Source organism: Lonchura striata, chromosome 7 (assembly GCF_050655825.1).
Source record: "Lonchura striata isolate lonStrDom1 chromosome 7, ASM5065582v1, whole genome shotgun sequence".
NCBI classification, from domain to species: Eukaryota; Metazoa; Chordata; class Aves; order Passeriformes; family Estrildidae; genus Lonchura; species Lonchura striata.
In genome coordinates this window covers 21,182,831-21,205,858 of record NC_140709.1, presented here as the reverse complement: position 1 = coordinate 21,205,858, position 23,028 = coordinate 21,182,831, and the positions used below count along the sequence as shown (strand labels likewise).

General features: G+C 35.9%; 1 protein-coding gene across 1 annotated transcript in view; it reads left to right on the top strand.

Annotated features, from left to right (window-relative positions):
* Positions 1-23,028, top strand: part of SP3 (Sp3 transcription factor) — a 206,263-nt gene that overhangs the window by 81,085 nt on the left and 102,150 nt on the right. Inside the window, exons 13-15 of the transcript XR_014956716.1 lie at positions 541-726; positions 872-1,075; positions 11,374-22,863. The gene's annotated coding sequence lies outside the window, so the exon portion shown is untranslated. The remainder of the gene's footprint in view (positions 1-540; positions 727-871; positions 1,076-11,373; positions 22,864-23,028) is intronic.

Here is a 23,028-nt window from a genome sequence, read left to right as displayed (position 1 = left end):
TTATTTACCTGAAAAAGCTCATTTGACTGGTTTGCTCAGCAATGGTCTCATTCATTGCACTGTTAAGCAGCAAAGTGGATACCTAAGTGTGACATACTGAGCATAGCAATTAGCTGTGTGGATTGGAATGAAAAAAAATTTCTTCAAAAGAGGAATAACTTTCTCAAATTTCACCCTAATATCTTGTGTAATTCAAGTAGGTCCTAGAAGTTCGTTGCTACAGGGCTAAATGCAGCTATTAGTCTCTAATTAAACAAATGAACAAGTTAAAACTCACTTGGGACTCCCAAACACAGAATTGTTTCAAACAAGTTTCTTAATGTTTATAATTCTCTCAACATGTCCTCCTCTTATCCCTTACTGTATTTGAAATATTCTCAATTGTCTGCCACTTCTGTTGTTAGACTGGAGAGCAAGCTATCCAGATGAGAGATTACCTGTTTTGCCTTGCTTTTATGTTAATTTGCAGGCTTCATGATTTTAGAAGTGTGTGTACAGGTATATGTCTAAATACATATATGCTTATACATTTGTTTACAGTGGCATAATTGACGAGTCCAGCAATTTTCTGTGAAGTGTTGACAGTGAGCAGACTTTTGTTTGCAGAGAAAAAAATTCGATCATTAGTGCATCGCGGAGGCCTGGCACTCACAGTCCCCTATTAGCTTTGTGCATTACTGACCTCCACAGGCATTTCAGGGGAAGACACAGCAGGAAGAGATGAAGGTCAGTACAGAAAGTGTTACTGCTTTTGCAGACAAGTATTGTGTATTTAGTCATTGTCATACATAATTTTTGCATATGAGACTGGGCTGTTCTTTCTGGTAAAATTACTGGTCTGTAAGATTTTTTTTCTTATTTCAATCTAAAGGTCAATGATAAAGAGTGCTGTCAAGTTCCACTGGCTCCATGTCACACTATATTTCAAAACCCAAGTGAAGCTGTGATCATGTCAAAGTTCTCTGGGTGCCACTGCATGCGAATCAAGACACAATTGTGTGCATTATTCTTCCTCATTGGTTCACACCAAGTTTGTCTGTGTATATGAAACCCAGATTTAAAGATGTGATGAAATGTGAGTAGAACCCCTTACTGTCCCATTCCAACAGCTGGATTTAATGTTTATCTCCTGTTTGCATAGAATTTATTAATAATTAAGCAAAGTGATGTGATAATCATTAATGCATGTGTGTTTATATTTTGAATACAGAAAGGCTCTTCCTTATCTATTCACAACTCTAAAAGTAAGGTGAAAGGAGTCAATATTTCTCTAGCATCCAGATTTAGACTACAGGAACTACAGGAAATCCTTGAAGCAGAAGGGAATGTTTGAGTTTGAATAGATATCCAGAGAATTTTTTATTGTGCAAAATTCTTTTGTTATCTGAAAATGTAAATCTATTGCCTAGGTAATTGAAAAAAATAGAACAGGTCTAGAACCTTAGAATTTCCTGATACTTCTTTAACACTAAATACACTGCTTTATAAATTTGAATATATTTCAGATGTTAAGGCCGCTTTTCATGGTGGCTGGGGGGCATCAATCTAGCTTACTATGATGATGGGCACTGGGCAGCAATTCTGTTGGGTCGCAGACTGTAGCATTGACCAGAGGCACCTTTTTCTGTGGAACCCTGAAAGACATGGCCTGACTGTTGAAGGATTTCCACAAGTTTATAAATGCATTATTGGAACTGTAGCTCATTTACAGTAATATTGACTGAGAGCATAAAAATCTTGGTGGGGGAACACACAGACTAATCTTTAAAATTAAATATTCAGGGCAGAATTGCTGGTTTTTATTGGACAAAATTAAGAAGTCAACTTATTGATCTGACTCTGTTCTTCATCATTTATTCCAAAGAAATTAATACAATCCATACCTGTATGATTGTATGACCCTTGTTAAGCAAACTTTAGATCAGCTCTTAGTTGTTTATGGCACTAAAGCCACATAATCATGACTTATCAGCAACAAAGTAATACAGACATAAGCTGTGATAGAAAAAACAGGTATAGATATGGAGTATTGTGTAGTAGGCTTTAAGTGACTGCAGAGTATTCTGTTTTAAAGGAGCATGCTGCTGTTATGTGTACAAGTGTCTGGCTCGATTCCCAGGCCTGTGACTCAGTTCTTGAATGGTCAGGATCAGGAAACACCACAGAGTTATGGGGATATGTCTCAAACAAAAGAGACTCTGGGTATGCCTCATGCTTAGCACATATGCAGAATGAATATTTGAGGAAGGAACTTTGAAATAATTTGAGTGTTTGCTCAAGTTTTCTGAACCAATGAACTCTACTCAAGTGGTCTAAGAAACAATATGAAATTATTTTGTCTGTGAACTGAACAATATTACAAAGGGAAGTCTTAGACTTGTGACTTAGTTTAACTCGCATAAAAAAGCACTAGTAGTTCATTACCATAACCCTCCTTTGGATAGAAATGCATTAGTAGTGTCTGCACGAATAAGCATTGAAGAGTAGTGAGAAGAAAAAGCCTCACACAGTACCATGTGAACCTACAGTGTCTGTCTCAATTTGTACCTTTTCAGTATCTGACAGTGAATGATAACATTATTGCAATGGTATTTAGTGGCACTGCTGGAGTATGGGGTCTGTCATTTTTTTCTATTCTGAATTGTTGTGCATGGCTTTAAAAAGTGCCATGCTGAAAGGCATGTGGCTGAAATGTGTTTCAGAGGTCGTCAAGGAGGAAACAAAATGGTTTTTTCACTACTTTTTATGAAATTCGGCAAAACAATTTGAAGCTGGAGGAGTTCCAAACCTAAATGTATGTTATTATGGATTCAGATGGATAAGATGGTTCCTGGTGGGGATAAGTTTGTCATAGTGTCTTTCAGAAAATTATACAACTGTCTTTCATTTTCTTCTATATTTCTTTAGCCTAAAGAAAGGAGGTTTCAAAATGGCCATTTAATAATCCCCTAGAAGAATAACCTTTGCAGCAGTCCTATTTTGTAACATAAGAACTATGAAAACCTGGCCTTGGATGGATTATAACAGAATCCCGTCTATTGACTTATATTTTATTATTAAGTCACTAATCTGGCATCCAGCTTTACTTGCATTTGTTCGGAATGACAGGAGTCCCTTTCAGTGGTCATCACAGATTTCTCTTTTCATCAGCTTTTCCTCAGAGGTAATTGCAGCTGTACACAAGTCATTCAGTCTCCAAAAGAGGACAAAATTTATTTTAATGTCCATGAGTGCACAGTTACCTCAGAGATGAAGTTATTGTTGTGGAAAAATAGGAAAAGCTCCTGCTCTGATGAAACAGAGTGCCTGACAAGATTATGAAGAAAAAGATCTTACTTATTTTTTTATTTCTATATTTTTTCCTTGAACAAAGCATTGTTCAGTTTTTTAAATATAAGTTCATTTAAGCTTTAACTCATTTTACAGAAGCCAAATATTTTGTAAAGCTTATTTCTAATACATTCTATTGGTTTTAGTATCTTGTACCATGAAGAGTTTGCCACTGCAATGGAATTGCAGTCACTGTAAATGGGAGTATTGCACCTAGCTGTTTTTAGTTAATGAGAATTTTTGATAATCATGAGGTACTTGAAGTTTGGAATTCAATGAATCATTAGTCACAAAGCAAAAACCTTTCTTTCTGCATATTAGGTGGACTTTTTTTGTTTGTATTCAAGTCCACCGATTTACATGCGAAAGGTACTTATAATTGTGGTTATACATCATCTTCAAGTGTCTCCTAGAGCTGTTTGCATAGTGGAGTAATTTCTCAGGAATAAAGTCACTTCACACCGGTGTAGAGCACCCAGACAGTGAGTTACTTAGAATAGATGCAATGCAACCCTGTTTACTGAATACATATTACAGGTGATTTTTTTCTGGAGAAGTTCAAGAGAAAACTTTTGGGATTTACTTTCCCCAATAATTTAATAATTATAATTTAATGGAATTAATATTAATGCCATTAAAAGATCCAGTTTTATTTGGAGCCCTTGCTTATACTAAAGCAGGTAAATAATGTATACTTTTCTTTCAGTTTCCCTGAGTATCAAACATTATCTTAATTGAATTTTCTTTGAGAATCTTGAGACAAATTCAGCCAATGCATTTTTTGACTGTAAGAGAGAGATACCTGCTTATCTCAGGTTTGAAATTTAGTTTTTTCTATTTTGTTACTTGCACACCTCTCATCCATTAATGCTACTGAAAAGATATTGAATAAGAAGTGAACTGATTCCTAGTTGTGGAATTTTAATTCTTTGGAAATATTTTTTTACTTTGAAAACAAGCAAAAAATCAAACCATAAAATTAAGGATTCCTTCCCTATAACAAACAGAATTCTAGTACAAAGGATAAAAATCCTCTTAGATTACTTTTCAGCATCAGTAGGTTTTAAATGTTGAAACTCATATTGTTGCATTTGTATACCATACATATTCATAAATATTCACCTGCTGATGAGTTGGAAACCATGGGCATTGCTTAGAATGTAGTAGGAGCTGTTTGTTTATTTTTTAAATTTTATAGACAAGTATTAAAGATTGGATGAAAACCCCATGGAAACAAATAAATGATGAGCACATGGAGATGGAGCTCAGAAGATTTGCAAATGTGATCATTTCCCTAATGAACAGTGTTTCGCTACTTGAAATAATCTCTCGTGTTCTGAGTACTCTGCATTATGTCGGAGCCTGTAGCTTGTTAAATTCCCTTCATTAGAGGGTTTTTGAACTCAAAGGATTAAAAAATTTGGGGAAACGAGTATTACAGGATTGAACTCCCAAATCTCAAAGTACTTCTGAAAATATCCCTCTGAGTTTATTTTTTCTTCCATAACCGGCAAATTATCCAGCTGGCTTTCACATAAGATTCAGAAGTCAAATTCCAAGATGCAGTCACTAACCTGCTCGCTTCTTTACTGCTTCTGTCATTTTGTTCACAAAGGTCTGCTGTGTAAGAAATGAAGACCTGTCAAAGCACTAGGACATGGCATATGTGCTTTTCAATCAAGAATTAAGCATCTGAAAAGAGATTAAGTTTAAGAAATTAAATATTTTTGTAATTCAGAACCCAGCATTTATGGACACAATAGTCTTTGTGTTCTGGATTTGCAGAATTTTGGATAACTTTATTCCTGAAATGTTTATGCCTTATTTCTAAGGCAAATTTTGTAAGCTATATAATACATGGAGGACTTTTTCATTGTTCAGCTGCACAGAAGAGCGGTGAGATAAACAGATATGTGTAGCTAAAGCAGTAGGGAAAATGGCAGTAAAAAGAGATAGATGTACACAATGGTGAATGTAAACTAACATCCTAAGGGTGGTTTATTGGAATTTAATATCATCTGGACATGTAGGCACACAGTTTGTGGTAATTGGGAATGGGGCTGCAACCAAGACTCATCCCCAATGGGCTACAGGTGTGTAGGTCAGGTGAACAGCATTGAAGGTAATGAGCCATGCAGTACCCAAGTGCACTGACCAACCACCAAAGGGAACAGAGGGCGGATGCGTGAACATGAGGCTATAAAGGGCACAGGTGCAATGCATGAACATGAGGATATAAAAGTTGGGCTAAAGAACAAGAAGGGCAGATGCTTGTAGCCTTCTGAAGTGATGTGATGTTAGTTTGTATGGGCAGGCACCTGAAGCCTTCTGATGTGGTATAGTGTTACTCTGTGGGTTGAAGCTTTCTGAGGTTTTTTTTTGTATTGTATGGTGATACTCTGTATCATGGCCATTTCAATTGTGGCATATTATGTGACATGGATACATAATAATCCAGAATATGTTAAGTGTGTCTCTCTTTATATCCTACTTTAAAAATTGAATTATGAAATTAATCTCCCAGTATTTTGGGGATATGAATGATTAGGAGGTGAAAGAACTGCTAATTTAGAAGAAGCAAGTGTAGAAGGTAATAATTCTCATTCTTTCCTATCTTAAACATTTCTGCCTTAACTGGGGACTTTTATGAGCTTAAACATACCATAGATCAGCTTTCCAAATGTTGCAAAGTAATCTATATAGAAGAAGATTTCACTTTGGTTTGGAGCAGAAGGATGAGGTCACTGAGTATTTGTTTGTACAATATGGGATAACATCAAAGTGGAATTGAAGAATGTCTCAGTAGCTGGGGCACTTTCTAAAGGCTGATGAGACAATGGCTGAGATCTCTTGGGATAGAAAACTGACTGGGAGCCTATCATATGCTTTTTTTTTTTGAATGTAAGTCTTTGAGTACCAACTCTTTGAACAAAAACTTTCTACTGAATTTCACACCAACTTTTTATAGGTTTTGGTTTCCACAAGAAAAGCTCTCCTACTGTATATCTTGATATCTCCTAATATTTCTAAATATAAGAAGTATAGTCACTTGCCCCTATATGAGCCCCTGTGGATAGGAAAGTGCTATTAGCTCTATTTTACAGCTGAGAACTTAGAAGTTCTGTGATTCTTTAAATGACACCTTTGAAGCTTTTGTAAAAGCAAATCTCCTAAATCCTGGCCAGAGCTCTTAATGTTTGTTTATCCCTTCTTGGAAACAAATACTCAATTTCTAATTACAAGTCTGCTGTCACCAGTGCAGTGAGTTAGTTTCAAATCCTGTTTATAAACTTAGTATCTTATTAAGACAATGTAATGTTCAAGGAACTTCTTATAAGTTGGCAGACCAGAAATATTTTGTATAAATGAGTTGGAAAATAATGTGCTAAAAATAATATTAATCCATCTGGAGAAAATATGTCCTTACTGGTGAATCATTTATCAACAAAGTCATTTTGTTATGTGCGTGCTTCAGATGTGCATATAACTGAAGCAACTGTTCCTTATTTTGAAGGGTGACCAGTGTGTCTATGTGCTCAACTGGTTTAGTTTGTATTTCAGCAAAACAGGAATTGTTCTTGTACACAGAGCTGTTTTGCAGATCAGAACTTCAGACTTAGGATGCTTTAGAAATTCCAGTGACAATGACCTTAAAACAATGGAAATACTTTCATTTTTACAGCATTTTTCCTCCGATGATGTCAAACACGTGTTTAGAGAGTAAGGTTATGTAGAAAGATTGCATTATAGAAAATAGAAGAATGATTTGGCTCTGTTCGGCTTCATTCATTTTGATCTGCTTTGGTTTAATTTCCTTCAATGACAACTAATATTTTTAACATGCCTACTATAGTAGTTCTAAAAATAGTTTTAAAAGGAGCTATTACCCTTGTGGAAGATGGGAGTCCACTTCTCCATGGTGCCACTTCCTCTGCAGTTGCTTTACTGAAAATTATTTCTGAGGACAACCATTTGGAGCAGGGAAACTTTTCATCCTAGATTTTGTGTTCTTTAGTCACTGTTTTTAGCCAAATGAAAATTATCCTAACTGTAGGTTTCTTCAACATCTATCGACAGATTGCAAAGTACTTAAGTTATTTGACGATGCTACCTAAAATTTGGTGATGATAAGAATCTGGCAGCATAAACAGTATTATGTGTACCCTTCAGTGCCCCTCTGTTTTTGTGAAGAACATGTCAGATTGAGTAGTATTTCCTTGCCTGATGTTCTGCTGCATTGAAAGATATGAAGCAAATATTTGTACAGACCTTAGACTCCCTGTTCAGATGATGTTATCTGTTACATCTAATGGGAGAAGCTCAGTGGATCCTGTGGTCATAGCCAATTAGAGAGTATTGAGGAGAACTCAAGGGAAATGGCTATCTTTGTTCATTCTGTTAGCCCAGAACCATTTGCTAATTGTACAAAGCATGGTTATTTGTCTTCCCTTGAGGCTCACTGAAGTGTAATTTTATGTAAAGATGAGGGAAAGATTGTTGTTGAAGCTGAATTAGAAATCTCAGAATGTAAAGACTTATGTTTCTAATTAAAAGTATCCTCACACAATGGAAATGAAATAATTTAGCCATATTGAAGAGCCAACATAACCATAGCCACCTAGGCTTAGGAACCAGAATGAGTGTGTACTGAGGTTTAGACAGAATTGCCTAATACACAGCCTAAGCTCCTGAGAGGAGCAGGAAGTTTGGATAATCAAAAATTAGTGAATTTTTTTCTCCTCAAAAAAACCCCAAACAAACAAATGAAAGAAGCCTGAAAGACATTAACATTTTCTGTGGGAAAATGATGCTTTGGGTAAATTTCCTGTCAAGAAAAGCAAATGAAACCATATATTTTCAATCAGAAACAGCAGCTGCTTTTGTCTGAGTCATTCCTGTAGTGTGGCATAAGGCAGAGGTCCCAGTAACCAAGTAGCTCCACAGCTCCCTTGGGCCTATACTGGAAACTGCAGCTAGTTATTTTTATTTCCCACTCTGCCCCAGTGGAACTCGAGTCTCTGCTGGGCTGTGTAATCCTATGACAAACCATGCTGTCTTCCTGTAGTTCAGCCACTGCTGCCAATAATGGGATGTAGTACAGTCACACAGCAATTGTAGTCTGAAATACAGGCTGTCGGGAGATTGCGAGCCACAGAGGATCAGAATTTAACTTAGGACTGTGCAGATGGATGCAGAGATTAATATTGACTCAAAAGTTGGAGATTAACATTAACTGAAAAGTTGAAATGTTGTCTTTTCAGACAACTATTTTAAAAAAAGTTTTGTTCTGAAACAAGTTTTTTAATATAACTATTAATTTTCATTCAGAAAAAAACAGTATCAGAATATTCTATGACATGGAGATTTCATATTTGATCTGCTCAATTTGGGGATGGAGAAGGAAAGAAAAATTAATAAAAGTCAACTGTTTTTCCTTGAGAAAAAGAAAATTGTATTATCTGAGAAACTCTTGTTTTCATTTAGCACCTGCTCACCAACTTTCTTCTCTGTTCTCTTGTCTTTCTAATGCACTCAAATGCCTGATCTACAGGCTAGTTTAAGAGTTTTCAAGAGGAAACTAGGAAAAGTCTCACCTTGTTTTCCTCCTGAACTTTCATTCTTGCCTCAGCAAATTCAGTTGCTTACTGAATTTACTAAGTACAGCACTCGACTTCTGTCTGAACCCAAGGAGCAAAGTGAGCAGGGGAAAGGCAGGTTGGATTTTGCTTTTTCCACGGAGATTTTAACTTTTTCTACAGTAACTAATCTAATGTTTTCAGTAATATTCAGGTAGTCTGAGAATAATAAAGTCTTATCCATATGCAACTGCAGGTCAGTCAGCTATAGTGCCATCTTGTCTTTGATACTCAACTAGTGATTTTGACCTTGGTATGAATGGATCATTCACTCAAGTGATGAGAGTTAATTTAGCCTTCATAATAGCCAGAGCTCAACCTCTTCAGAGCTGCGATTGTTTCAGTGGTGCCAAATTATATGCAATCACTGAGTAATGTGAACAGTGATCCACTGCTGTGTCTTTGGATGTAGGCCACCAAAATCATTCTCTTCATACTGGTAGGAAACAGGCTAAAAATTCATTCACTCCTGCACGTGTGGAGTGTATGAGCCATGTTAATGCATAAACAGTATACTGGGAGAAAACTAAGTTTGGTGATTTTTACCCATTTTTTGTTCTATAGCTCTTTTCTTCTTTGAGGGAACTCTATGGGTTCAATTTAAGGGAAACTGCCATTAAATTCTTTCTCTTGGATTCACAAGCTTTTGTATCCTATTGTTAGAGCTTGGAGAGAAAGGCACAATTGAAGACAAGCATAAAAAATGAGTTATTTTCATCTGTCTCTGTAAATTCACATAAGGTGTGAAGTAGGGCTTTTTAGTCAAAGGAGACTAGGTGAAAAGAGCAGAACACCAAAGGTTTTATTCATAACAAACCTGTGTTCTGAGCAGGCAGATCACAGTGTGTTTTACAGGACTGAGGTCTTTCACAGTGTAACTCGTGTAGCTCAGAGCCTGGGGTTAGGATAGAGGTTGTTCTGTCCTCTGGAGTGCTGTAGTCACCTGGCCTGCCCAGGTTACAGGTCTGTGTGTTTTGCATTTTGCCAGGAAACAGATTTAGCAAGATCTTTGGAAGGACCATGACAAAGTCTGTGATGTTATTCACACTTAGTAATGATTTTCATATTAATTGCTTCTTTAAGATGTTAGAAGAACTATATTTACATTAGGTAGAATAATGGTGAATTTAGAAGGAACTCTGCAACGTTTTTGCAGAAAAAATAATTGAAACTGCAGCAGCATGTGAAAATAAACTATGAAATCAGTTAAAACAATTGATTTGATAGATAGACTATGCTGAAGATGTTGAAATCTTCAAGGATATAGAAGAACAGTTGGAGATCATCTGAAAGTCTGCAATCACTAGTACGTATGCAAACCTGTTATGCACAAAATGTATAAAAATGGTTATTTTAAACCAAGATGTAAGTCTAAATGTTATAAACCACTAAGGTTTCACAGATTAAATGCTAAAATCTAGTGATCTCTAGCAACAATTACACTGCTTGCCACTGTATAATCTACTAAGGATGTATGTGTTTTCTTTAATCTGTGCAAATGTTCCCCGGTTGCAAAGGTGGGATTCTGCACCAACCAGCTTTTTAAAATCAGTGCCTTAATATCTTTGGCAGGCTCTGTTGGAAAGATTTGTCTTGCAGCCACTTGAAAAGTATATATGTGCTTACTGTTATTTCATAGCAAATATTATTCAGAAGGACTGTTTCTGGGGTCCCCATCTCCTTCCCTCCCCCCACCCCCCAAAAAAAATTCCTAAAATACTTCATTGTTTTTGTTCAGAAACATCACTTTTTAAATTAAGATGTCCAGATGCCTGGGAATAAATCTAATTCATAGTGACTGCCAATGGCTTTGAGGGCCACGAAGACAGGCACTCTGGGCCACCTCCTCAGTGTCACCATTCCCATCAGGATGGGGAATTACATAGCAGCCTGCATGCTCCTTCCTTCCATGAAGGAAGCTGTTCAGGATTGCTGCTTTTCATGTTCCTCTGGCACAAAGAAGCCATCATGATCAAGACAACCAGGCCCCAGAGAGTTGTTGTTTTTTCTCTCCTCCCCACCCTCTGCATTTCCTGTAGTAAACATGAAGTGTATTGTGACTGGTTTGGAAGCAGAGTTTTACAGTTTGTGTGATGTTTAAACACCTAGTAGCTTTCTCATGTGTGCAGTTACAGACTAGCATTCCAAGTGCAGTATCAGACTAGTATTTATCTGTTCTGAAATTAAGTTCTGGGAACCAGTAGAAAAGTGTATTTTTGTTATTCAGGAGTAAAATTAAAATTGTAAGAAAACAATACCATTATTAGTTTGCAGAAGTTATTTGCTTTGATTAAAAGCACCAATAAATGTGTCTTGGTTCTATAACTGCTCCATTTAGCACTTGACATATAATAGGTTTTTTTCCCCCACAGTGTAATATCTCCATTGAAATATAATTATTTTGCAGATTGCTCAACTGAATGCCCTTATAAACATGCTGTTAGGGGAACTCACCCCTGGTGATCATCAGAACATCATGACAATATGCACAATTGATGTACATGCGAGGGATGTTGTAGCCACGCTTATAGCACAGAAGGTAATTTGTTGCAGAGCAATTACACTAATGCATTTTTAAAAGCATAAAATAAAGAATAATTTCATTTGTTGAAAAGATATTCTGGTGGCTTATGTGTGGCAATGACAGAATATTTTGATTAAATCAATTTTTGTCCCTTTATGTTTTTTGCTTTAGAGTTAGCTAATTACATTTACCAGTTAAAGAATTCACATTTAAAAATATATAGCTATTTTGTCCAAATATTTTAAAACATCATTAAAAATGTATGCTGTAATGTGACAGCAGGTTTCTCATTAATTTGCCTCCCATTACTGATCTTTTCACAACTAATATAAATCTCACACTTATTTGAGATAGCCAGAAAGTTTAATATATACAAAATATAAGACAGCAATTGTTTCCAGATAGATTTGGGGTTTCTTTCTATAAATAGGCTTTATTTTCCTATCAGTTTCTGTGGTGCAGTCTGTACTGCTAACCCTTTCCATGCCTGTCTTCTGCACTGCTGGTGCCTATTTATAGTAATTTGCTACTCCATATCCAGACTGTGAGCCCTCAGACAGGAAGGAGGTGATGAGAGGCACCATGCAATGTCTGCTCCCTTATGCATGGTTAGGCAGGTGTGAGAGAGCTGTTCTATTCTCCACTCCTCCTGCCTTCAGCCAGCTGACCTCCAAAGAGGGCACAGAGCCCCCAGTTTGAATAAGCAGCTTCATTCCAGAGTCAGACACCTAGAGCTTTTCTGTTTATTCATGAGGAGTAACAAAAGAGAAGAGAAAAACTGTGTAGGTATGAAGTATGTCTGTGTAGTGCTCATGTATTCACCCATCCTCCATAGCCTGTCATCTTTCTATGCATCTTTTGCATTTTAACACTTAGTCACTGTAAAATCCACCTTGTAGCAACGCATAGGTGCCAAGATCAAGGATTGTTTCTCTGCATTTCCAAACACCCTCCTATCCCCACAATGGTAAGTAGATCATTATTTTGCTTTATTATAAGTCATAATTTTTTTTGCAGAATATACACACTATTTAGGTTTCTCACAAATCCAGTCTTTACATAAATGGTCTAAATAAATAGTTCAAGATGAAGACCACAGTGAACTTGTGGAAGTAAAAATTCTTTTACTTGAAAGAATGAAATAGAAAAAAATTGCAGTAAATTTTTTTAGTGTGCTCTGAAACCTTGTCCAGGACAGAATGGTCTTTTAGCCTTTTAAACTGGTATTCTGTAAAACTGAGGAAAAAAAAGCAAAGCCAAAATCAATACAAACAACAAAAAAAATCCTTCAACGCTCTTACAGTTGCTGAACAAAATCCATTCTACTGAGCATAATCACTTTGTTGTGGTGTGATGCATAATAGCAGTTGCATCGAAAATTTGCAGCAATTTAAAATATTCTTTTCACTGAAATTGTTTATCCACATTGCCAAAGCCTTTAAGGAAGTACTGATGTTTTTCATATTGTCAGGAGCAGCTGTTTCTATCTGCTGTGGCTGCCTAACCGCTAACTAGGCAGATGGCACACAGTAGCTGAGGTGTGTCTGTTGTGTACAGGATCAACTTTTCTGGCTTATAGGAAGCACAGCTGCCATGCTATTATGATGATGATGATCCTTATGTATTTCAGACATTGGAGGCCTTATATAGAACTACATGCTTTGAAGGGGTGATTAGGGTCTTTGGTACACTGAATAAGTACTTAAATAATCAAACTGACAAGCTGTGTGGAAATACGGAATCCTTGTTAATGAGAATTTTGGGTAAGGATCAGGGATTTTGTAAAAACCAAGTAAAAGTATTTGCCACAGACAGAAATATCTCAATATAATATAGTATGTTAATATCAGTATAAAGTAATTCAATATCTACTAGATACAAATATGTTTATGAATTAATAAATATGTTTTACATCATTAACTCTGGTCAGTTATTAAAAAAAACATGCTGTAGAAAATACTGGATGGTGAAAACTAGAGAAGGCTTAAGATTTTTGTCTCAGTTGTCAGAAAATTGATCAATAGAATATTGGAACCAGCAATACTTCTTTTCCTGTGTCTTGCTTGTAGTAACTAATATATTAATATCTACTCTTTTTCTCTTTAAAAGAACTACTTCCTTAACATTCATGTGCACTGAGGTAGCATAAGAGAGCTGGAGGCAATAGTAAGGGATTAAGGAAGCAATGAAGTGCTGACCAGATGCTGCATTTCCTGTTGATTTAAGGCATTAGTTCATTAGGCCACTAATCAAAACCATGTGCTCTGCTAACAAACCATTTCAGCACCTGAGTGCTGGAGCATGCACATACTGTTTCCAACTAACTGGGACCTGATCCAGGTCAATGCAAAGTCTCTTGTTGGCATCAATTGGTGGTAGAAGAGGTTGTCTGAGAATGGTTGTCCTTGTTATTGTTTGTGTCTTCACATAGCTCCGCTGAAAATATTTTAGCCAGAAATACTGAATTATTGTATGTTTTCTGTATCTTGTTAGGGGAGTTTATGTTCCATAAAATATCCCCCGTTATTGTAAAATTTTAAAAAATTAAAATAATTAGAAGCCCATCAGGTTGATATGCATAAATGCTTGTTTTTCAGAAATCCCATTGTTAACCCTTATTTTCTAAAGAAAGATGTCAAGGTATTGAGAGACATGGAGATTGATTAATCACTTTAGTCCTGAGTTAAGAGCTGAAACTACTTGAGATACAGACTGGGCAATGTCACCTCAATAGTGCTTATGCTGACCATGACTGTGTGTAAAGCAAAAATGTCCAACTTCAAAGCTTACAGCAAGGCTTGTTCTTGATGGCAGTACAAACAACCTAATAAAATCATATTCTGCAGCTGTTTCTAAAGCACTGCAACCCTAAAAACATGAACAAATATAACATGGAATTGTGAAACATGTTTCTTCAGCTCAATGCAATGCTATCACTCTCCAAATATAATTCTGTATATAAGAACAATAACCTCCTTGCACGTGATAACAGCAAGGATGAGAAAAGCAGGGGCATTTGGTCACTTAAACTTCGCCAAATGGGAAGAGGGAGATAATTGATATCTCTTAGTAAAGCTGTGGGATCAACCTGTCGGAAAGGTGTAAAAGAACAAAAAAGGAGGATGACTCATGGAGTGGAAGGTGGAAAGACAGAGCATCTTGATCAGGAAAGGACAAAAGAAGTAGTCTGATTCCTCAGTAGCCAATGGAGGGAGATCTGCAAGCAAAGTACAAGGTGAGCAGTTTACAGCAATAACAAGAAATACTGCAGGGTTAGAGGATCATGCAGAGATGGTCACAGAAGAAAGCAAAAGTACTGAAGTGCTAAGGGAAAAGGTTTTTACAAAATCACAGATATCAGAAAGCACATGCAAGACAATCACAAAGTTGAAGAAGATGAAGATCAAGGGCGGAGAGGAGGACTAATGAGCCTGGGAGATTTAGGACAAGCAAGGAGAAGCACTGGTGCCTGCTGCACGGTAGATGAAAGATGAGAGATTGATAAATCGAAGTGATTTCTTCAAGCAGGTGAAAAATATCACTGGGTAGGAAGTGAAGAAATCTGCATTGATTGAGACCAGAAAAATTTAGTGAGGCAAAATTTAAAGACAAGTGTTCTTCAAGAGCATTTACATATGGTAAGAAAAGAGAAGAAACTCCTACTTTATTTTTTGAGGTAGTGCTGCCATATGCTTCTTTCAGGGTAGGTTGATTTTGTGGTTGGAGAGTTGGGGAAGCAGCACTATGGATGGAATTATGGAAACATCAAATGAAAAGATATGCATAATGGAATTTACTCATGGAGCATTACCATCAAAATTACACTCTTCTGATTGTCTATGTTCAGTTTTACATACCTGACTCTGGGAAATAACAGTTTAGGGCAAAAAAACTCAAGAACCAACCAAATCAATGAAGGTCTTCCAAATTCAACTGAAGTAATTTATTGGGTTTTTTTTAAGGAAACCATATATTTTGCAATGAAACCTGCTCTGTGAGTAGCTGCTGTGCTTTCTTTGGGTTCAAATAACCAGAGTGTGTCAGGCTTTCCTCAGGTAGCCTTCATGTTTTCTGCTGGGGTGTATGAGCAAAGAAGATCAAAGATGTCAGCTGCTCACTCTTCCCTAGTGCTTCTCTGTCTTTCAGTAGTAGTTTCTGGTCTGGCTTTTTTTCCCCCCACAGGTGGAACTTGCAGACATAGTAGGTACAGAAAGTTGTAGATAAAAAAATTATGTATTATGCAATTTTGGCTGACATAGTATTTTTCATTTGATCAGATTATTTTTCTATGGAAATCTCAGGAATGTTGACTGTACTTGTGTGAAGTCAGTCTTACTAGACTAATTCTGAAGAAAATTTGCCCCTGAGCAGTCAGATTAAAAATATGACACAAAGCTTGAACCAAGTCTAACCCAGTAGGGTTGAACAATGCATTTCACTGAGACCAGAAGAATTTTTATATAGAAAGAAGAAACTGAAAAGAATCTTCCTACTATGTGTTTTTTACTGTTTGCTACTGGTAAAATGTCAGTCATAATTGTTACTCCAAATTCATCATCTGAAATAACAATAGGAAAGAGTAGGCTTTTACAGAAAAAAAATGTTTTGCATCATAGAGGTTGACATATCTTGATAGCTTTTATCCTTTTTTGCTTTGTTTCTCAAGCTAAGCAACAAAAAAAGTGAGACAGAAGCACACAGTCCATGTGCTGTATATGTATGACCGTTTAAAGTTTTGTTTTCTCTTGATTTTATTTATTCAGTGTAACAAGTAACGTGAATCCTATGATAGCAGTGTTCAGGAAACACATGCTTGGTATCCTTTGATAGTGAAGTAATATAACTGGACTGTAGCAGTGCACTTTTGTTCATAAACCACTCTGAGAAAAAATATTGCTATTTCACAGTCATGAAAGAGATGTTCTCTGCTTCCAAGTTATACCATGCTTTAAAATTTTTGTGAAAGTAAAAGGTAAGATGATCATAATAGGTATTTTTTTTCTTTACATACATTGTTTTATGTAACAGATCTCACTTGAGTTTACTTAGTCAGTTATAGTTTTTTACCTTCTAGAGTCAGTAGATTGGCCCCGCAAATGCTTGAGTATCTTGTTGATCAGATGTGGTCAGCAGGAGAAAGGAAGAAAATATTTGGGCAGAATAACTCACAGATATAAATCTTCAAGAGGTGGGCATTAACGAACATTCCTTGGCTTTTATAAATCAACTGAAGGAAGAACTTTAGTCGACAGCAAGAAAAAGCCCTGAAGTACACCTGGTGTAAGCTGGCCAGGTCTCATTAGCATCAGAAACAAGCAGATGGATAACAAATTGTGACTTCACTGAATTTTCTCTATCCAATAACTCCATCTCTTTTTTTATACTGGGGAGCCCAGAACAATAGCATGGTACTGCTGTCTTAATCTCACTTCTTTTAGTAGTCTTATGCCTCTGTATACTTCTAAGTGCTAGAAGATAGACCTACCATATAAATATTCACTCTAACTTCTATCTGTGACTATATGTTGTCTTTTTAAATTTGCTTTGCATTTATATTAAATGGATGTGAGACTTCATAATTTACAATTTACAACAGTTAATCCCTTCTGCTAAGAAAAATACATAACAGCCATAAACAACCATCAACATGATTGTTTAATTTTGTTCAAGAATTTTTGAAATGAAAACAGTAAAACAAGGTTAATTGTCACCTATCAAAGCAATTCTAATATTGTCATGACTTGCATCAAGACCAGTAAAACAGGGAAATCAATTATTGCATTGTCTTAAATTCAGAAGAAATGCAACTCCCAATTCATAGTAAGAAAGCATACAAAATCTCATCAGCAACAGTGCATGTATAAATTAAGAGTATACATTCCCAAATTATGTAAAGAAAAATCTGCAGGCAGAATTTTATATAACACTGTACTTCTCTTTTTGCTAGTGATGCACTTTGCATAATTAATTCTGATTTTAATTCTAATGATTTTTAAAACAAAGTGTTCTCTCTAGGGCAGGGCAGTGATTGATTTTACCAGTATTTTTGGTACCTGAATTATTTTTGTTTGTACAAGATATTGCTCTTGTGCCATTTAGTCTCTCCTCTTGTATGCTCTCCTGTGCTCAGGTCTGCTTGTCTAGCATATTCCAATAAACTGTATGTAATATCCATTAAGGGTCTTTTCCAACTGATATGTTTCTATGATTCTATGCCTTTGTGGATCTATGGGGGTTAGCCTCATAAAGGCAGGCTACTTTCCAATCTCTCTAGAATAGCCTGTTTCCAAAGTAAATAAGTCCCTTGAAAGACACACCAGAGCCCTCTTTAGAAAGGTGGACTTCTCACTTTTCACCTCAGTGAATGGAAAAATATCCCTTTGTCTATCATTGATCAGAAAAGATGAGATGTGGCATTGGAGTTTTTCTACTGACAGGGTTATCCTTCTAACATGTGTACCAACAAAAGTGCCAATAGTGTTTCCTGAAATCTTTGTGAATCAAATGAACTATGTTTAAAATACTCCACAGAAAAGTCTGTCTTGTTGTTCTGGGCTCTCATCACTGCGGCTGGCTCTTTTTCTCTTTTATTATTGCTAGTTTGAAGTATCTATAAAGGTTTATGGCAAACTGGAGTACAGGAATGCTTTTATGAACTCAGTTGCATCTCTGTAGATTTACTTTCCGTTGTGGTACTTTGAGTTAAGACACTGCAGGATGGGGTTTAGCCAAAGAATAAAGTTAAATTAGCAATGAAGTGATTTTTCAAGCTTATTTTTGTGTTATCCTATGGCACAGTAACCTTTTTTTGATTTTTGAGGGAGACTGCTGAATTAGAAATAGCAGGTTTTTATAGTAGTAAATCCAGGGGAAAAAAAGGGAAAAAATAAAAAGGAAAAATGTCTTCCAGAAAATATCAAAACTTTTTTTGGTGGATACCAAAACCCTCTCTTCTCCTCTGCCTTTTTGGTTTTTTTTTTAATGGATTATAGAGCTGGGCCTTAAGGTATTCCAAATAAGAAACAGGTAAAGGCTAGAGATGAAGGTCAAGAAACTGACATGAAGGCAGTTTGGTAGATAGATCTGAGATAATTGAGACTTTAAGATATAATGGCATATTGCATTGCAAAACAGGCTACAGGAGACTGTAAGGGAGCTAAAATTATTAAGAATTTAAGCTATATGAGATTGTGTGGCAGAGACAAATTTTTTAACTTAAAAAACCTGGGTATTTTCTTCCCCTAAAAGTACCTGAAATACATAATGAAAGATGGTATAAAATAGTAAAGCATTGCTGGTTTATTAGAGGTTTTATTCTGACTATACCAAGAGAGATTTACCACAAATTTTCCTGTGTTTATATGCTAAACTACCATTTCAATACCTTTCTCATTTTATTAAATCATGGTTCTAGGAAACCATATAGCTCTTCTTTTTTGAAAATTACTTGGTATAAAGTCAGTCTTATGTGCTTATCAAATTCTGAAACATTTATGGTTTTTTAATCTCGAGCAAGAAAATATTTATTGATGTGTGAACTACTAATAGGGTTTTCTTAATCTTATCTTGTTTATTGCTAGCATTAACTTGTTTCCCGTGCATTTTTAAGTCTGAAAATGTCTAAGTCCAAAGACTGTTATAAAACATTGCTATTGCTTATAGATATGTTATTAATTTGCCACTGACAGTAAGCCACTGATGTGTTGACTGATCTATGGATTAGGCAAAAATTCTCACAATCAACATCACAGTAAGAGAATGGTGCCAGTACAACTCTGTCTCACATGTTCATATTTCCTTTTCTCCCTGCAGAGCTTATACAATAATGATTTCAGACTTTTGTGTGAAATAGTGTTGACATCAGAAGAGCTGCAAATTCAAGGAGACTGATGAGAAAGTTAATCTATCTCTTCACATTTTATTTTATCTACATAGGTGCTGGAGGAAAAAATAAAACTTTTTGGTAATGTTGCTGCTAGAAAAGTATACTAAAGAATTTGGGGGGCAGGGCAGTATTCATTAGAAATTCACTATAGAGTATTCCCAGCATATTCAGGAGCAAGAATGTGAAAAATACTCTGAGCATTGTACTTGAATTCCAGCAGCACTAAGAGAGAAAGCAGGCAAGTCATTAGTGTACACTCCCGTATAATCTCAGGTCTTGATTATCTCTTTCCAGTACCTTCAGAGAGTAGAGGAGAGAAGGCTGCTAAAAGAACTGTCCTTTCTGAGAGGGCTTGGGTGCATAATTATATAGATTTACCTGGCCTTTTCCAAAGGGAGAACTGGCACCTCTTCTCCAGTCCCTCTCTTTACTAGTCTTCCTGTTCTTCCCTGTTTTTTTTTACTCTCTGTTTTTGTAAGTGCAATACTTTAAGTCCTTCTTGGTGCAGAGTCAAGGATGTCTCTCAAGTGTGAGGGTAGTGGGTCTTCTTCCTTGCTTTCTGGCGCTGTTAAAGTTCTGAAGTAGCTGTGGACATTGAGAAGATTCTTCTCAGTTTCTTCCTTCTGTACAAAAATTCTTCTGGTCTCAGTAAAATGCAGTATTCAATCCTACCAGGCTATACTTGGGTCAAGTTTTGTGTCACATTTTTAATCTGAGTGCTCAGGGCCAAAATCAGAACAAATCTAACCAGATGCATTTTGATACTAAATAAGAACTTACTTATTACTAAATAAAGCTGTCTTATTCTCTGTAAGTTTGATTTTGATACAAAGCCATTGGCTTTATGACTGCATGAGTGCAAGTTTCCTATGCATGTGGCATTGCCTGATGCTCAGATGAGAACATCGTGTCAGACATTTTTAATCATAACAGTGTTTATTCCTTTTACTCAGAATGTATCCTCTTCATGACAAATGTATGTAAATGCTGAGATAAAAATAGCATTTGACAAGATAGTTGGGTATGTTTCATTTTATTAACACATTAGTCAACTTATTCTGCTGAAAGTAATATGTGAATAGTAGATATGTGTAAGATTAGCATATTTTTTTCAGTCAACATTTGTTCTGTGAGGTTTTTGATTACATTATTTTAATTAAGCAATAAGTCATGACAAGTACAGGATTTCATGGTGACTATAGTGCTCCTAAAAAGGTATTATAAAGCATGTGGCTGAAAGCTGAATTATTTTAACCATTCAAAATGTGCATTAATAATTCCATGAGACTGACTAGAGTGCCCTTTTGTTTCTTTAATCAAATATATATTATTGGACAAGAAAAACATTTACTGATCATAGTTGCCAAGACCCAGACTTTGCTCTTTGACAGTGAAAAGCTCCATTTGTTTTCTAAAGCCTTCTGTGCCACTTCTGGAATTAGTTTGCTTATGAAACCACACTGTAACTTTTAAATAGATTGATCATTTGACTATGAAGGAAGCCAAATTATCTGTCTGGAATTGCACAGTGTAGTAGGTGCCCCATGTCAGAAATAATGAAGATAAATGAAATTATGGGCTCAAAGAAAGTACATGTTTTCTAAATAAGGCCTGCCAGTCAGAGATTGGGAAATTGAAAATGTTTCATTTCTTTGTACCTGTCCAACGGAAACAAAAGAAGAATCCTGAACCAGAAATGCTTTGTATGTAACTTCGTATCTGATTGCATCAGACTTGAGATACAGAGTAATAAAATGCTGGGGTTAACAAATGTCTGTTTATTTCAAGCAGTCATTACATGTTTTTTTGTATTTTCACTTAAAGATGCAAAGTAATTTTGATTTCTGTGGCCAGGGTCTCAAAGCAATTAAATGTCTCTTGTGATTATTATTCTTGAAACAAAAGTACTGAAGTAAACCTGGAGCTTATAGACCTCTGTTGGATTTTGATATTACTTTGTGGATACTTAAATAGGAAAGTGCAAATGATAATTTCTGGACCTATGAGTATGTAAATCCTCACAATTTCATAAAATGTTTCCTTTTTGTGGTTGTCCATTAGTCCCACCTGTTTTTAATAATGGTTTAATGGGGTAAAGGAAAGATTATATTTCCTCCTCCCCCCAGAATCAGTACTCTGGTAGGCATGTGATTCTATGATACAAGAATACTGTCCTTCCTCCTTCTAGAAACCTGATCTGAATAACTGAATGGAATAAATCTTGAGATAGTCCTGAGGTATCTATTATTCTTTTTCCATGCAATAACTCCCTTTTTAAAATGTGTATCTGTCATTAATTAAAATGTTCATGTTTTTAAAAATTCAGGTCTGTTCAGAGAACAACCAAAGTGATGAAGTATATTGTTATATCGTCTAGCTGATTTGCTTATGCTGGATATTAACTGTTTTAGGAGAATATTCCAAATATTGTATTGGAGCAATATAAGTGCAAGTTGGGTTCCAGAGCTTGGTATGAGGAAGGACCAAGCATTTAGCTTAAAATTCCTTACAGAGTCTACAGAGGACTAAAATATTAGAGCTGGCTCAGTTTGGTGTTTTGTTGGTTTAGTTTTGGCTTTTTTTGAGGAGTTGCAACTTCCCATATCTTCGAACTGTATAGTGCCAGATGTGACATGCTGTATATGACAACAGAGGAAAGTGAACCAGAATCTCAATGCCAAGTTCTGTGAGAGATTGAAATCTCCTGTCTGAATATAAGTGGAATGATAAGGAGAAAGTGGTTGCTCTTGGAATACAGATGTGTGTGCTTCAAGTGATTAAAAAAACCTCAAGAACTACTGCTTGAATCAATCTTTTGCCATTTGTTATCATCTTAATCCTAGGAATCCTGTTTGCAGAAATTAGGCTTTGAACACAGTTTGTTTCTTGTATTAACCTTAGTAGTGATTGTGAAGGTGATTCACTGTTCTTACATACCTAAAGGTAATATGAGTGTGATGAAATAGGGTAAAAAAGTGTAATGAGATTTGATAAGCATTCATACATTTTATCTGACTTGGGGCATTGAATCCATGGAAACATTGGCTTTTACACATCATTTTCTCATTCACAAAATTAAGTAATTACATCCTGGGAGAAATGCACTGGCATTGAATACACAGCATCCAGACTATGCCACTACAGGTAGCAGATTGAGTTTAACTAGCCATATGGATTGTAATTGTCTAAGTATGATTAATTCATAATGTTTCTTAATTTTATGTCTTATATTATGGTTTGTTACTATAATGTCAGAATTTTTTCTCTTTTTTTTGGTTTTCTTTTAATCTAGGTTTTGATGAGTGGCCTCAAGGGAGTTTAATCTTATTATGACACTCACTAATGATGTCCTTATATTACAGGGTCTCATCAATAGCTTGTTCTCCTTTCTGGAAGTTTCATGGAAAAGGGTTCTGAAGTTAGAACAGATGGTGCATCAGTTCATTGCAGAACTCTGTTTTCAGCCAGAGGAAAACTTTATATTGAAGGTGGAAATAATGGTTTTCTGCTTAGCTTATTGTAAATTCTAAATGGGGTGATTGAAGACTATAATGATCACTGCTGTTTGATGCCTATGAGTTTCAACATCTGGCTAATGCCTTTACTGGCCATAACAGTAAGAAAAGTCATTGTAGACCTTTCTGCTTCTTTCT